The sequence below is a fragment of the Mobula birostris genome, chromosome 2 (assembly GCF_030028105.1).
Source record: "Mobula birostris isolate sMobBir1 chromosome 2, sMobBir1.hap1, whole genome shotgun sequence".
Classification (NCBI taxonomy): domain Eukaryota; kingdom Metazoa; phylum Chordata; class Chondrichthyes; order Myliobatiformes; family Myliobatidae; genus Mobula; species Mobula birostris.
This window is the reverse complement of record NC_092371.1, coordinates 109,835,428-109,853,550: the sequence shown is the minus strand read 5'-3', so window position 1 is coordinate 109,853,550 and position 18,123 is coordinate 109,835,428. Positions and strand designations below refer to the sequence as shown.

The 18,123-nt window shown below is 46.8% G+C and overlaps 1 long non-coding RNA gene across 1 annotated transcript; it reads right to left on the bottom strand.

The window, feature by feature from the left end:
• Positions 1-6,287: 6,287 nt before the first annotated feature.
• On the bottom strand, positions 6,288-16,813 carry LOC140208875 (uncharacterized). The gene is made up of 2 exons (XR_011888966.1): positions 16,674-16,813; positions 6,288-8,189 (listed from the first exon to the last, which is right to left on the bottom strand). It is a non-coding gene; the product is annotated as an uncharacterized lncRNA (long non-coding RNA).
• Positions 16,814-18,123: the final 1,310 nt, after the last annotated feature.

Here is an 18,123-nt window from a genome sequence, read left to right as displayed (position 1 = left end):
AATGTCCTTGAACCAAGGTTCCTGGGTTATTGGAACCTGGTCTGGGGCAGGGAGACCTGTACGAAAGGGACGAGTTGTACTTAAAACTGGAGGGGGTCCAATATTCTGGGCGGCGGTGTTCGGGCAAGAGGGATGGGAACCAGTGCGCCAGGTCAGAATGTGGAGCAAAGTAATAGATACGACGGGGCCGGATAGTTTGAAAAGTGTGCATTTTTTAATGCTCGGAGTTGACCACCGATTATCCGACGGTTCGGTCGGATGAAATCACGAGACGTAGTTTACTGGGTGGCCACCAGATGTCGCTGTGTAGCGCACGCAGCGCCATCTGTGGCGAGACCTCTTTTGACAAAAGCACGCTGCACTATTTTTATTATTTACGCTAGTCCCAAAATTTGGTGCTTATTTTATGTAAATGTAACCCTAGCTATGGCTTCTAGGGTAAGTGCAAGTACCAGTGGTGGTGCCAATTGTAAACATCAGGCCATATCGATCCAACAGAAGGTTGAAATGTAGAAAAAACTGGACCAAGGTGTTTCTGTGCGTAAACTGAATCTACGTGAGTGGATGATTGTCGATGACAAAACACCTGTTGTGCATCACCTTACGGACTGGGAAATTGTAGACACTGTCTATAAATTATAGAATGCTGTTAAAAACACTGCAGGTGATGAAGATGGCAGCAATGGTGATGAAATGGATGAAACTGAAAGATTTCCTATTTACAAGCTAATGGAGTTGTTGGGTGATTTAATCAAAGGGTTAGAGAAACGTATCTTTGTGACAGAACAAGAGCTAATGAATTTGTTGCAAGAACAATTATACAGAGAGAGATCAAAACACATGAAACAAATTCGCCTGGATGAAATGTATTTTAAAAAATGAAAAAGAACATTCTTTGTAAACAGAGTATTTAATCTAATCTAATAATCTAATAAATTTACATTTAATTTTTGTTTAATTAATAATCTATTTTAAGTTTCTATTTTCTTGCCATTATTATTGCATGACCTCTTTTATTCCAGCAAGGCTCAGGAACCAAGGGTGCTGGAAAATCAGTGGTCAACTTGTATTATGGGTAAAGATGATGAATTTAGAGTGTGGATTAGTACATGGAACTATGATGTTGTGGCCATTAGACACCCTTGGTTGAGATGGGTAGGACTGGGTGGTTAATGTTCCAGGGTTTTGATATTTTAGAAAAGATAGAGAAAGGGTAAAAGAGGGGTTAGATGAGTGGCACTACTAATTAGGGACAATAGCACAGCTGCAATTAGAGGAGACAATTGGAGGGCTTATTCCCTGTCTATACGGGTAGAACTCAAAAACAGGAAGAGTGCAATCATTTTGATGGGATTGTACGACAGATGGCTGGTGGCGTAGTGGCATCAGTGCCGGACTTTGGGACAAAAGGTCCCGAGTTCGAATCCAGCCGGCTCCCCTGCACGCTTTCCATCCGTGCTGGGTTACAAGCTGGTGATCTCTTTGGAAACTCACCCGGCAGAAGGCAATGGCAAACCACTGCTATAACTTGCCTCGTACGCAGAGAGGCGTGGAGGGAAATTGTCTGCTAACCAGAGAAACTCTGGATGCGATGTACCTTTCCTTTGTACGACAGAACCTCCCCCTTCCAAACAGCCAACAGGACATTGAGGAAGAGACATGAAAGCAGATTAAGCAAATGTGTAAAAAATAATAAGGTTGTTGTCACGGGAGACTTCAACTTCCCTAATATAGACTGAGAACTTTTTAGTGCAAGTGGTTTAGATGGGGTTGAATTTGCTTGGTGCGTCCAGGAGGGGCTCTTAAATCAATATGGAGATAGTCCAACAAGAGAAGGGGCTGTAGTGGACCCAGTGTTGGGTAATGAGGCTGGCCAGGTGCCAATCTTTCAGTGAGTGAGCAGTCTGGGAGCAGTGACCACAACTCCTTAAGTTTTAAGATAGCAATAGATAAGGGAAAGTATGGACCTTCCAGGGAGGGTATTAAACTGGAGCAGTGGAAATTATGAGAGTATCAGGCAGGAACTTTGGGCAAGCCCACAACTGACATGGAGGGTGTTTAAAAACCCACTGCACAGCGTACAGGACAGGTATGTTCTGGTCAGAAGGAAGGTCAAAGATGGCAAGGTAAGAGAACCTTGGATTTCAAGAGAGGTGATGAACTTGTTCAAGAAGAAATAGGAAAAAAGGTATGTAAAGTTTTGGAGGTTAGAATGAGACAGAGCCTTTGGGAATCATAAAGAATCCAGAAAAGAACTATTAGGAAAGCCAGGAGTGGCCATAAAAAGTCTTTGGCAAGTAGGCTTAAACGGAATCCCAACGCATTCTATACATACACCAAGAGCAAGAGGATAACTAGAGAGAGGGTAGGACCACTCAAGGATAAAGGAAGGAATGTGTGCTTGGAGGTTGTAGATGTGGATGAGGTCCTGAATGAATACTTTACATCAGTGTTTACCAAGGAGAAGGATGTGGAGGATAGGGAAATCAGTGTCCAATGTATTAATCTTCTAGGGCATTTTAAGGTAAAGTAGGGGGTAATGTTGGGTCTCTGAAAGGGCATTAAGGTAGAGAAGTACCTAGGGCCCGATGGAATATACCCTAGATTATCAAGAGAGGCAAGAGAAGAGATTGTTGTGGCCTTGACCCAACATCTTACTGTCCTCTGTAGCCACATGTGAGGTCCTGGAGGACTAATGAGTCGCTAAAGTTCCATTGTTCAAGAACGGAACCAGGGCAAACCTGAGCAAAGCACACAAAATGCTGGAGGAACTCAGCAGACCAGGCAGCATCTATGGAAGAAAGTACAGTCGATGTTACGGGCCGAAACGCTTGGGCAGGGCTGGAGAAAAAAAGCTGAGGAAGGGGAGAGAGAAAACACCAGGTGATAGGTGTAACCTGCGGGGGGGGGAGGGATGAAGTAAAGAGCTGCGAAGTTGATTGGTGAAAGAGACAGAAGGCCATGAAAGAAAGAAAAAGTGAGGGGGGTGGGGGGAAGTGCACCAGATGGAGGTAATGGGTGGACAAGGAGATAAGGTGAGGGAGAGGAACGGGGATGGGAAATGGTGAGGGGGCAAGGCTGTTACTGGAAGTTTGAGAAATCGATGTCCGTGTCATCAACTTGGAGACTACTCAAACGGAATATAAGGTGGTGTTCCTCCAGCCTAAGTGTGGCCTCGCCATGACAGTGAACAGCCAGAACAAGTGGGATCTCCCAGTGGCCACCCATTTTAATTCTACTTCCCATACAGATATGTTCATCCCTGGCCTCCTACACTACAATCAAACCGAATACCTGTGAACTCTATTTGAAGCAGAATAAAGGGTGTAAAGGTAGTAAGGCAGAAGGGCTAAAGTGCGTGTACTTCAATGCAAGAAGCATCAGGAACAAAGGTGATGAACTGAGAGCTTGGATACATACATGGAATTATGATGTAGTGGCCATTACAGAGACTTGGCTGGCACCAGGGCAGGAATGGATTCTCAATATTCCTGGATTTCAGTGCTTTAAAAAGAATAGAGAAGTGGGGGGAGGGGAGGAGGGGTGGCATTACTGGTCAGGGATACTATTACAGCTACAGAAAGGGTGGGTAATGTAGCAGGATCCTCTTTTGAGTCAGTATGGGTGGAAGTCAGGAACAGGAAGGGAGCAGTTACTCTACTGGGGGTATTCTATAGGCCCCCTGGTAGCAGCAGAGATACCGAGGGGCAGATTGGGAGGCAGATTTTGGAAGAGCGCAAAAATAACAGGGTTGTTATCATGGGTGACTTTAACTTCCCTAATATTGATTGGCACCTGATTAGTTCCAAGGGTTTGGATGGGGCAGAGTTTGTTAAGTGTGTCCAGGACGGATTCCTGTCACAGTATATTGACAGGCCGACTCGAGGGAATGCCATACTAGATCTAGTATTGAGTAACGAACCGGGTCAGGTCACAGATCTCTCAGTGGGTGAGCATCTGGGGGACAATGACCACCACTCCCTGGCCTTTAGCATTAACATGGAAAAGGATAGAATCAAAGAGGACAGGAAAATTTTTAATTGGGGGAGGGCAAGTTATGAGGCTATAAAGCTAGAACTTGCAGGTGTGAATTGGGATGATGTTCTTGCAGGGAAATGTACTATGGACATGTGGTCAATGTTTAGAGATCTGTGGCAGGATGTTAGGGATAAATTTGTCCCAGTGAGGAAGATGAAGAATGGTAGGGTGAAGGAACCATGGGTGACAAGTGAGGTGGAAAATTTAGTCAGGTGGAAGAGGGCAGCATACATGAGGTTTAGGAAGCAAGGATCAGATGGGTCTATTGAGGAATATAGGGTAGCAAGAAAGGAGCTAAAGAAGAGGCTGAGAAGAGCAAGAAGGGGGCATGAGAGAGCCTTGGTGAGTAGGGTAAAGGAAAACCCCAAGGCACTCTTCAATTATGTGAAGAAAAAAAGGATGATAGGAGTGAAAGTAGGACCGATCAGAGATAAAGGTGGGAAGATGTGCCTGGAGGCTGTGGAAGTGAGCAAGATCCTTGATGAATACTTCTCTTCGGTATTTACCAACGAGAAGGAACTTGATGATGGTGAGGACAATATGAGTGAGGTTGATGTTCTGGAGCATGTTGATATTAAGGGAGAGGGGGTGTTGGAGTTGTTAAAATACATTAAGACGGATAAGTCCCTGGAGCCTGGCGGAATATTCCCCAGGTCGCTCCATGAGGTGAGGGAAGAGATTGCTGAGCCTCTGGCTAGGATCTTTATGTCCTCGTTGTCTACGGGAATGATACCGGAGGATTGGAGGGAGGCGAATGTTGTCCCCTTGTTCAAAAAAGGTAGTAGGGGTAGTCCAGGTAATTATAGACCAGTGAGCCTTACATCTGTGGTGGGAAAGCTGTTGGAAAAGATTCTTAGAGATGGGATCTATGGGCATTTAGAGAATCATGGTCTGATCGGGGACAGTCAACATGGCTATGTGAAGGGCAGATCGTGTCTAACAAGCCTAATAGAGTTCTTTGAGGAGGTGACCAGGCATATAGATGAGGGTAGTGCAGTGGATGTGATCTATATGCATTTTAGTAAGGCATTTGACAAGGTTCCACACGGTAGGCTTATTCAGAAAGTCAGAAGGCATGGGATCCAGGGAAGTTTGGCCAGGTGGATTCAGAATTAGCCTGCCTGCAGAAGGCAGAGGGTTGTGGTGGAGAGAGTACATTCGGATTGGAGGGTCGTGACTAGTGGTGTCCCACAAGGATCGGTACTGGGACCTCTACTTTTCGTGATTTTTATTAATGACCTGGATGTGGGGGTAGAAGGGTGGGTTGGCAAGTTTGCAGATGACACAAAGGTTGTTGGTGTTGTAGATAGTGTAGAGGATTGTCGAAGATTGCAGAGAGACATTGATAGGTTGCAGAAGTGGGCTGAGAAGTGGCAGATGGAGTTCAACCCGGAGAAGTGTGAGGTGGTACACTTTGGAAGGACAAACTCCAAGGCAGAGTACAAAGTAAATGGCAGGATACTTGGTAGTGTGGAGGAGCAGAAGGATCTGGGGGTACATGTCCACAGATCCCTGAAAGTTGCCTCACAGGTAGATAGGGTAGTTAAGAAAGCTTATGGGGTGTTAGCTTTCATAAGTTGAGGGATAGAGTTTAAGAGTCGCGATGTAATGATGCAGCTCTATAAAACTCTGGTTAGGCCACACTTGGAGTACTGTGTCCAGTTCTAGTCGCTTCACTATAGGAAGGATGTGGAAGCATTGGAAAGGGTACAGAGGAGATTTACCAAGATGTTGACTGGTTTAGAGAGTATGGATTATGATCAGAGAGAGAAGGAGGATGAGAGGAAACATGATAGAGGTGTACAAGATATTAAGAGGAATAGATAGAGTGGATAGCCAGCACCTCTTCCCCAGGGCACCACTGCTCAATACAAGAGGACATGGCTTTAAGGTAAGGGGTGGGAAGTTCAAGGGGGATATTAGAGGAAAGTTTTTTGCTCAGAGAGTGGTTGGTGCGTGGAATGCACTGCCTGAGTCAGTGGTGGAGGCAGATACACTAGTGAAGTTTAAGAGACTACTAGACAGGTATATGGAGGAATTTAAGGTGGGGGCTTATATGGGAGGCAGGATTTGAGGGTCAGCACAACAATGTGGGCCAAAGGCCCTGTACTGTGCCATACTATTCTATGTTCTATGACAGGGTGTTCAGAATCTGTCCTTACTTTTGACGTACTCATCTTGGAATTGAAGAATGCATTTTCCAGTCAAGGCAGTCGGTATAATGACCTACACCATCTCACAGCACATAGTTTATTTTTATAATTAATTAGTTTATTGAAATAATTCAAGAATCCTTTTTTTAATTTTCCAAATTAGCTTGAGGCAAAGCTTAAATATCTGATTCTTTAAATGATTTCCAGTACCTTTTATATACAGCAGAGAGATCATTAAAGTCCCCTTTAATGCAATATTTACTTTTAAATCGGCAATCACAACAGTTAATTATACACACAATAAACTTGTAGATTTTGTTCCAAAACAAAATGCTATGAATTACCACATCTAGAAATTGGTTACAGCAGAAGTAAATGTTATCAGAAGTGTAATCAGCAAATTCCATACTTGCCAAATGCCATTAGTGCAACTAAAAATGAACCAGATATGAAACAAAGTTGTCTTTTAAGACATTACCAGAAATTTTATTTGGACATTTCAGTACCATGGAACCATGGGTCCGTGTCAGTCCGAGGAGCCAAACTCACTGACTACAGTCATTTAAAGGGATGGTGGCATTCAGAATCTGTAGTTCTCATTTCCTTACGAATTCAGAATTTCACACACAAACACACACTTTCTTAGGGTGCCCAAGGCTTTTGCACAGTACTGTCTGTCAACATGGAGCAGAAACGGTGGGGGCAATGGTGCAGCTGCAGACGTGCCCAGCCCTGGGACACCATCAAGGTTATTTGCTTCCAAACAATTGGTCATTATGAAATGTCTCTCTGGTGCTTCCCACTCCCTCCTCCTTTTCCCAACCATGATTCCCCCTTCAATCTCAGTACACAATAGAGACCGTATCAGAATCAGATTTATCATCACTCACATGTGTCATGAATTTTTTTTGCGGCAGTAGTACAGTGCAATACATAAAATTACTATAGTTCTGTGCGAAGGTTTTGGGCAACTCAGCTATATATGGGTACCTAAGACTTTTGCACAATACTGTATCATTTTAGTTTTCAATTTTAAAAACCAGATGATAAAGAGGTAGCTCTAAATATTTATATCCAATAAATATGTGATCCATTACCTCCCTAAAAGTCCTAAAATATTAAAAAATTAAACTTATAACAGAATTGAACATTCTCTAGCAGTAAGTGTGTGTGACTCTGTATGTGTGTGTGTGTGTGTGTTGGTAAAATCCAATCTTGGCATCAGCCAGGAGCGTATCCTCGCACTGAAGTTTGACGGGTCTGGTTCTCTCTACAGCCCCACTGATCTTCAGCATGCTTTCTCTAAGTGTCCATTATTATTATTATCGAATGAGTGGCTTCCTGGAGAATTAAAGGTCTCACCAGGCCTCGTTTCAACAGAAAATTGCTGGTTAATTAGTCAAATTATTTACACAGAACAAAAAGAGAGATGCAGTACATGGGCAGAGTGTCGACAGAAAGCTCTTCGAATCATTCTTCCTGGTAACTATCAGGGCAGCTCAGTTCAGCAGCAAAGAGATAAAGAAGGAAAGAGAGAGAGAGAGAGAGAGAGAGGCAGAGAGCGGCAGAGAGAAACAGAGACAGAGAGTGAGAGAAGGGACTAACAAATTCATTTCAGTTCAACGTGATCACTTCACACCAGCGAAGTGAACTCAAAGGTGATATTCACCAATGATGATTTGGTCTTCAGGAAACGAGAGGAACAACAGAATAACGTTTGAAATCCAGTTGCTGAGCTGTACACCCATCATGAGCTCCATGGTGTTGAGCTGATGTTTGAATGATGTGCTGCCTCGTAGCCAAGTGAGGCCAAAGCAGCCTTTAGCAGGAGAGGTAGAATATGGTGGCAGTGATGGTGAGGGGGAGGAACAGCCAGTTGAACGAATGCAGTCTGAAGCCTCCTGTACCAGTGCCACTAGTGGTGCCCGTGTTGGTCATAGTGGATGCTTGATGGGTGGACATAGTGGGTGTTTGAGTGGTGGACATGCTCGTGGTCTTCTGCAAAAGAGAACAAACACACATACCCCATTAACTATGTGGGAATGGACACAAATAATTTAAAAAACAGTCCATGCAGGGAATGGGCACCAGCATGTAAATATTGCACAGGAGAATGTACTCAATTCACAGAATCAGTGTTATACGTAAATGTATATAGAAGGCATATTTATTTATACAGTGTGAAATAGGCTGTCCTGGCCCCTCGAGCCATGCCAATCAGCAACCTCCAATTTAACCCTAGCCTAACCACAGGACAATTTACAACCACTAATTAACCTACCGACCAGTGCATGTTCAGACTGCGGGAGAAATACAATCATCGAGAGAATGTTCAAAACTTCTTACAGGCAGCAGTGGGAATTGAACCCGGATCACCTGCACCATAAAGCGTTGTGCTAACCACTACGCTACCGATATCTATGGTGACACATAGCATGTGGATAATAGATATTAAAAGGGGAAATGGAAATCTCTCTCTCTCTCTCTCACACACACACACACACACACAAACACACACACACACACACAATGGGCAGATGTAGGTAAATAATCAATCCACATGGGGAACACACACTAATGTATGGACACCTCACAAAGTGGCCAGATATTTTTCTAATGGGTTCTTTTGGGTCTCTTTGTTTAGTGGCTACCTGTAGAAAGATGAACCTCAAGGTTCTATATAGTATCAGCATCATCATCATTATCTGCCCTGTGTATTACATGGGCGATCATGGTCTTATCCAAGGGTATAAATTTTTCGACAGAAGAGGTTTGCCATTACCTTCTTCTGGGCAGTGTCTTTACAAGACAGATAGAACCATAGAACCATAGAACATTACAGCACAGAAACAGGCCTTTTGGCCCTTCTTGGCTGTGCCGAACCATTTTTCTGCCTGGAGTCACTGACCTGCACCTGGACCATATCCCTTCATACACCTCTCATCCATGTACCTGTCCAAGTTTTTCTGAAATGTTAAAAGTGAGCCCGCATTTACCACTTCATCTGGCAGCTCATTCCACACTCCCACCTCTGTGTGAAGAAGCCCCTCCTATTGTTTGCTTAAACTTCTCCTCCTTCACCCTTAACCCATGTCCTCTGTTTTTTTTCTCCCCTAGCCTCAGTGGAAAAAGCCTGCTTGCATTCACTCTATCTATACCCATCATAATTTTATATATCTGTATCAAATCTCCCCTCATTCTTCTATGCTCCAGGGAATAAAGTCTAACCTATTCAACCTTTCTCTGTAACTGAGTTTCTCAAGTCCCAGCAACTTCCTTGTAAATCTTCTCTGCACTCTTTCAACCTTATTAATATCCTTCCTGTAATTTGGTGACCAAAACTGCAGACAATACTCCAAATTCGGCCTCAGCAATGCCTTATACAACCTCATCATAACATTCCAACTCTTATACTCAATACTTTGATTTATAAAGGCCAATGTACCAAAAGCTCTCTTTACAACCCTAGCTACCTGTGACGCCACTTTTAGGGAATTTTGTATCTGTATTCCCAGATCCCTCTGTTCTACTGCACTCCTCAGTGCCCTGCCGTTTACCTTGTATGTTCTACTTTGGTTTGTCCTTCCAAAGTGCAATACCTCACACTTATCTGTATTAAACTCCATCTGCCATTTTTCAGCCCATTTTCCCAGCTGGTCCATAACCCTCTGCAAGCTTTGAAAACCTTCCTCACTGTCCACTACACCTTCAATCTTTGTATCATCAGCAAATTTGCTGATCCAATTTACCATATTACCATCCAGATCATTGATATAGATGACAAATAACAGTGGACCCAGCACTGATCCCTGTGGCACACCACTAGTCACAGGCCTCTACTCAGAGAAGCAATCCTCCACTACCACTCTCTGGCTTCTTCCATTGAGCCAATATCGAATCCAATTGACTACCTCTCCATGTATACCTAGCAACTGAATCTTCCTAACTAACCTCCCGTGCGGGACCTTGTCAAAGGCCTAACTGAAGTCCATGTAGACAATATCCACTGCCTTCCCTTCATCCTGGTAACCTCCTCGAACAACTCCAATAGATTGGTTAAACATGACCTTACATGCACATAGCCATGTTGACTCTCCCTAATAAGTCCCTGTCTATCCAAATATTTGTAGATCCTGTCTCTTAGTACTCCTTCCAATAATTTACCTACTACCGACATCAAACTTACCGGCCTATAATTTCCCGGATTACTTCTAGAGCCTTTTTTAAACAACGGAACAACAATCCTCCGGCACCTCACCCGTAGATACCGACATTTTAAATACATCTGCCAGGGCCCCTGCAATTTCAACACTAGTCTCCTTCAAGGTCCGAGGGAACACCCTGTCAGGTCCTGGGGATTTATCTACTCTGATTTGCCTCAAGATAGCAAGCACCTCCTCTTCTTCAATCCATATAGGTTCCATGACCTCACTACTTGTTTGCCTTATTTCCATTGACTCCATGCCAGTTTCCTTAGTAAATACAGAAGCAAAAAACCCATCTCAGATCTCCCCCGTTTCTTTTGGTTCCATACATAGCCGACCACTCTGACCTTCAAGAGGACCAATTTTTGAGGACTATCCTTTTGCTCTTAATATACCTGTAAAAGCTCTTTGGATTATCCTTCACCTTGACTGCCAAAGCAACCTCATGTCTTCTTTTATCCCTCCTGATTTCTTTCTTAAGTATTTTTTTGCACTTTTTATACTCCTCAAGCACCTTATTTGCTCCCTGTTTCCTATACATGTCATACATCTCTCTCTTCTTCTTTATCAGAGTTCCAATATCCCTTGAGAACCAAGGTTCTGTTATAAGGGGACGTTGAAGGCCGTATCCAAATGCACGACACAGACACTGAAGAACTGGGAATTGCACTGGACTAGAGTTAGTGACGGGACTGGCCACAGACTAGGAGCTGGGACAGGAACACAGACTTGGGCTAGGACTTTGGCTGGGAAAGCGGGACCAGGACAAGGAACTGGGAACTAGGAGCCTGGGCTTGGACTCTGAACCAGATACTGGATAAGGACCCAGAACCTGGGTCTTGACTCAGGCTCGGACCCCAGAACTAGGCAAGGACATGACGTGGCTACAGGACTGGGTGAGGCTTGGGTTCTTCAAGGCTTGGCTACAACACTCCTGGGCAAGACGAGGTACTCCTTCTTGGAACACGGGGCCGGGATGCTTTCGCAGGGCCGGACCCCTTCCTTGGACACCGGGCCGAAATGCTTACTAGGGTGTGGGACTGGGATGACTGTCAAGGTAAACCACAGAGGAAACTGTCAGGGATTCAGATGGAGAGGGGAAGGGCATAGACCAGCCTCAGGGTAACTGCAAAGATGGCCTGGCTTACCCAACGGAGGCAAAGGACAGGAAGGGAGCTCAATCCGGGGTGGCTCCGAGTCTCGGTGCAGCCAGCAACTTGGCTACAGAAACTGCCGAATCCTTATCCAGCTCGGAGCGGCAGATGGCCACTTAGCTGGCCCCAGAAACGGCCGAATCCATACCACGATGACTGCTCCAACTAGAGACAACAAGGCTTCATGAAAGGGTGGTCTTCCATCCAGGCCTAGAGATCACGAAGGACTGCTCTAGCCTTCCACCGGCGGGTTGCTCCAAGGGGATACTGACGAGATGAACCAGCACCCACACTCTCTCTCTCCATCTTGTTTTACAGCGGTTGGCACCCAGCTTAATGGTGCATTACTGCCACCTTCTGCTCCAGAGTGTGCAATAGACTTACATTCTAAATCCCCTCACCCAATCACACACCCACACATACCCTAACCTACACTTTATCCTCCCATCTTTGGCCATCCTAGTACCCTATTCCCGTTTATCCGTCATATCCTATAAAAAACCCCCGTACCCCTTAAGACAGCTAAAAAATACCCTAACCTGTGCTCTCTCACCCATGTCTAGCAACCCTTTTAATGTGAATTCCTGCACCCCCAATTCCCTTGGATTAATTCTCATCATCTCTCTCTGTATCCCATACTTCCTGCAACTCAGAACTACATGTTCTACTGACTCATCTTCCTGACATTCCTACACAATCCTGTCTGGTGTTTCCCTATCATTTTCAATGTTTTGTTTAATGCAGAGTGCCCCAGCCTTAACCTAGTCCACACAGTTTCTTCTCTTCTGTATCCACTACCTACCCTAGTACCTGCAACCCTTTTATTGTATTTGATATAAATGCCTCCCTTTCCCCTCCGTCCCATCTTTCTTGCCACATTTGGTTGATTTTTTCCTCAGATTACACACTTAACCTCTGCTTTACTGATACTAATGTGCATTTCTATATTTTCTTTCTTTAACGCCCTCTTTGCCAACTCATCCACCCTCTCATTCCCCTTCACCCCAACTTGTGCTGGAACCCATAGAAATTTTACCTGACCTCCCTGATTTGCAATTCTTGTGACTGACTGAAGGACTTCATAAAGTACATCTTGTCGACTGTTTGAGTGAAAAGACCTTAAACTTGCTAGAACTGAGGATGAATCTGAGCATATCAACACTTTGACTTGTCCGGCTTTCTGCACCCATTGCAACGCAACCAACACTGCCAGCATCTCCACTGTATACACCCCTAACTTATTAGATGTTCTTCTGCTGATTCCAATTTCTTTTGCCGGTATAGGCACCCCAAACCCTGTCACTCCTGTTTCAGGTTCCTTATAAATCTCTGATCCATATAAATCAGAGTATAATCACTGTACTTTTCCATCACATGACAGTTAAATGCACTTACCAAATCAGTTTTATATTTTCCTTTCCTTTTTACCTCTAACAAATGCCAGTCTATGTCAGGCCATATAAGCTTCTACGGAGCTACAACCGGATAAACTACTGAAGGACTTATCCTTAGATAAAACACTTTGCATTGTTTAGCAATATCATTCCCTACTCGACTAAAGTCATCCCTCTGAAACCTCCCATTTTCCCAGCACTCCTGCAACACTCCTTTAGCAGAGTGAGAATCATTGTGCCCCTGCAAATTAGCCCAGTAGTTTGCCATCAATTGCATCCTTCTTAGTTCCAAAGGCATTACTCCCATTTCTACCTGTAGGGCTGATACTGGTGATGTTTTAAAAGCCCCATTGCACGCTCTCAAAGCCTGAGCCTGAATCACATCCAGTTTCCTTATAAAAGACCTAGCTGCTGATCCATATGCCAAATTTCCATAGTCCAACACAATTTTACTAAAGCCACATACACTCTCTTCAACACCGAACAACTTGCTCCCCATTCCATACCAGTCAAACATCTCATCACATTTATTACCTTTTTACATTTCTGCTCAACCTTCCCGATTATGGTCTGCCCATGTTAATCGTAAATCAAATATAACTCCCAGAAATTTAAATGATCCAACCCTTTCTAATTCAATCTCATACATCCTTAACTTCATCCCTACCTCAATTCTTTTCCTGGTGAGAAATACAATTTGAGTTTTTTCTACTGAAAATCTACATCCCCAATCATAACCCCACTCCACCACTTCATCAATTGCTCCTTGTAGTTTCCTGATTATATGCTCCATGTTCCTGCCTCTTTTCCACAAGGCCCCATCAACTGCAAACAGTGACCTACCTATATCTACTGGTACCTTTGTGAAGACACAGCACCCACACTTGATCCCAGGGCCACTTACATTCCCAGCCCCAAGACGAGCATCAGGTGCCTATGATTAAGCCCAACTGAAACAAGGGACAGCCAGAAGACCTGGAGTCTGGAGTCCACGGACCGGACCGTGAACCGGAACGTGGACCATGGACTTAATCGCTTTGCCTTTAATCCTGACAGAAACATACAAACTCTGCACTCTCAAAATTTCTCCTTTGAAAGCCTCCCACTTCCCAATCACATCCTTGCCAGAGAACACCCTGTCCCAATTCATGCTTTTTAGATCCTTTCTCATTTCTTCAAATTTGGCCTTTTACCAGTTTCAGACCTCAACCCGAGGACCAGATCTATCTTTATCCATGATCAAGTTGAAACTAATGGTGTTATGATCACTGGAGCCTAAGTGTTCCCCTACACACACTTCCGTCACCTGTCCTAACTCGTTTCCTAATAGGAGATCTAATATTGCATCCTCTCTAGTTGGTACCTCTATATATTGATCCAGGAAACTTTCCTGAACACATTTTATAAACTCTAACCTGTCTAGACCTTTAACAGTATGGGAGTCCCAATCAGTATGTGGAAAATTAAAATCCCCTACTATCACAACTTTATGTTTCCTGCAGTTGTCTGCTGTCTCTCTGCAGATTTGCTCCTCCAATTCTCACTGACTATTGGGTGGTCTATAATACAACTCTATTAATGTGGTCATACCTTTCTTGTTTCCCAGCTCCACCCATAAGGACTCAGTAGACAAGCCCTCTAATCTGTCCTGCCTGAGCACTGCTGTAACATTTTCTCTGACTAGCAATGCCACCCCCCGCCCCACCCTTTATTCCTCTGCCTCTGTCACGTCTGAAACATCGGAACCCTGGAACATTAAGCTGCCTAGTCCTGCCCCTCCTGTAGCCAAGTTTCACTAATGGCTATAATGTCGTAATTCCATGTGTCAATCCACGCCCTCAGCTCATCAGCCTTCCCCACAATACTCCTTGCATTGAAATAGACACACCTCAGAAGATTACAACCACCACACACAACCCTTCTATTTGTGACTTTGCATGAACTTTTAACACCAGCTTTATCAAAACCCTTCAGAGATTGTCTGCCTGGCATCAGTGGTCGCTTAACCAGGACCTGTGATATGCACCAGCTGCTCATACGACCATCCACCACCAGATCCCATGGCCTCCCGTGACCCTGAAGAGAGGGGAGGGGAGGCTACACCTTGCCCGTGGGTGACCTGCAGACTACCAGAGGGAAGGAGCGTCTTACACGTCCATTGGTAGATTCCTCGCTTGGTATGTGGAGAGCGTAGGAACACCAGCGGACGTGAAGGACGGACTGGGAATCTGGACCAGCAAACGGCAGGTGAAGGTGAAGCTGAGGTTGGATTCCAATGGCGGCGTCATCCACCCCCCCCCCCCTGTCTTCGCCATCGGAGGGAACCGAGGGTACATGGTGTACGCGGGACAACCCAGGGTGTGCCGAAACTGCGGCAAGGAAGGGCACATCGCAGCCCAGTGCAGGGTGGTGATGTGCAAGAACTGTAAAATGGAAGGCCACCTGACCAAAGACTGCACGCAGGCCAAGTCCTGCAACCTTTGTGGACAGGCTGGCCACCTGTACAGAGCCTGCCCGAAGCGTGGGGGCACCTACGCACAGGCAACCAGGGGAGGTGCTGGCCCTGAAAGGGCCCAGGCAGCTGCAGACGTACCCGCCAGCGCTGCAGATGAGGCACCCGACAGGACGGATGACGAGACCAGGGAGGAAGGTGCAAGCACCCCAAGACCTGCCACCCCACTGCAGACCCTCCAGGACCAGGCAAATGATGAGCAGGAGTCCATGGAGGAGGGGAGAGCTGAGGTGGAAACGGAATGGAAGGTCGTAAAACGCAAAAAGACCCAAAAGGCGGCGGCCAAGCAACAGAAGGCAGAGCAAAGCAAGAAAAGGGCAGGGAACCACACAGCCTCTGGTACCCTGTCCTCTTCAGAGGAGGAAGGAGTTGGGGGAGGCCAGCAGCCCCAGCGGAAGAAGCGGCTGGCAGAACAGGTGGAGAGGAGGAGAGAGGAGGAAGAAAGTCTGCTGGCCACCCCCCAAGTACAGGAGGCGGTGAGCAGCCGACAGACACAGCTCCGGGAATCCGGGAGCAGAGCCACGGCTGGCACCCAGCAGCCGGAAGGGGAAGCAGCCCAGGAAGTCAACAACCCCCTGGGCCCAGAACCAGAACGGCCACACACGGAGGAGTACTACCAGCAGTACCTGAGCCCACAGGAGGTGGAAAACTTCACAAAGGCGGTGGGAATGAAGGCTCAGGATGGCAAGGGTGAGGACGGAGAGCAGCCAAAATAAAGGACTTACAACGATGGCAGACCTTAAATTGGCGTGCTTGAATGTGCGAAGTTTGAAGAGTACTGGGCGATGCGTCAGCACGCTCCAGTACCTGGACACTGTAAAGGCCGACGTGACCTTCCTCCAGGAGTGTGGACTACCACATCTCCGTAACTACCGGAGGTGGTCACGGTGGTGGGAAAAAAGGTTTGTCTGTGTGGTCGGGGGGCAACGATTGTCGCGCTTCCGGCCTGGGGATTCTGCTGCGGGGAGGCAACTTCTCAATCACCCAAGTTAAAGAGGTGGTTGCGGGGCGCCTCCTGGTAGCAGACGTCAAGTACCGGGGCACTCCGCTCCGGCTGATCAACGTGTACAACTCCCCCGTGCGGAGCGAGCGGCTGGCCGTCTTCGAGCAGCTCCGACAGCTCGACAGCTGCTGGTGACGTCCCAGCCGGTCGTTCTGGCCGGAGACTTCAACTGCACCATTGATGCAGCTGGAGGACCCGGCAGGCTGGACAGTACCTTTAGACTCCTGAGGGAAACGGTGAAGACAGCCAAGCTGCGCGACGCCTTTGGCACCCCCACAGGTGGAGCACAGCCGCAAGCCACCTGGACACGATCGGACGGCTCAGCCCGCTCCCGGATCGACTTCCTCTTCCTGTCTGAGTCCCTCACGGTCAGGTCCACCGACGTCACGCCGGTGTTCTTCCCTGACCACTGCCTTCTGAGAGCCACCTGTTGCTTACGGGAGGACCAGAAGGCAGGCAGGGGGACGTGGAAGCTGAACGTAAAGCTGCTGACCCCAGAGAACATCGAGGAACTAGAGAGGGAGTACACAGGTTGGAGAACCTTGAAAGCCTTCTTTGATTCCCCGGTTCACTGGTGGGAAGCCACCAAGGAGAACATTAAGAGGTTCTTCATCCGCAAGGGTATCCAGAAGGCAAGGCAGGAGCAGAGGGAACTGCGTAAACTCCAGACAGATTTGCAGCAACTTCTCCTTCTGCAGTCGAAGGGGGTGGATGTCAGGGAGGAATTGCGAGAGGTGAAGGGCCGGCAAGCCCAGCACCTCGCCGCTGAATCCTCCAAGATCATCTTCCGGTCAAGGGTCCAAACCGTGGAGCAGGACGAGACGTGCTCACGCTTCTTCTTCCAAAAGGTGCACAGGGGGAGCTCTGTGATCCACAACCTTAAGGAAGAGGACGGCTCAGTCGCGTCCTCGCAGACCGACATACTGAGGATCTGCAAGTCCTTCTATGCCGGTCTGTACGACGAAAAGGCCACAGAATCCACAGCCTCCCGCAACTTCCTGTCGTCTATCACGCAGGTCTTAGACGACGGCAAGCGGGAGAGTCTGGATCAGCCACTGACCCTGGACGAGCTGACAGGCTCCATCTGTTCCTTTGGGTCGGGTAAGACTCCCGGAAGCGATGGCTTACCAGCTGAGTTGTACTCGGCTCTGTGGAACTGGATGGGCCCAGACCTGCTGGAAGTGTACAACGCTATGCTTCTGGCCGGCAGTATGTCTGAGTCCATGAGGAAGGGCATCATCACCCTCATCTACAAGCAGAAGGGGGAAAGGGAGGACATTAGAAATTGGAGACCCATCTCTCTCCTGAATGTGGACTACAAGATCCTGTCCAAGGCTATCGCCAACAGGGTCAAATCTGCTCTGGGACAGGTGATCCACCCGGACCAAACCTGTGCTGTACCGGGCAGGAAGATCTCAGACAGCCTCGCGCTGCTGAGGGACACCATCGCCTACGTGCAGGACAGGGGGGTGGACGCCTGCCTGGTCAGCTTGGACCAGGAGAAAGCCTTCGACAGGATATCGCACACGTACATGGCGGACGTGCTCTCCAAAATGGGATTTGGGGAGGGTATCCGGAATTGGATCAGACTGCTCTACACAGACATCCGTAGTGCAGTCCAGGTCAACGGGTGGGAAACAGACAGCTTCCCCATCAGGTCTGGA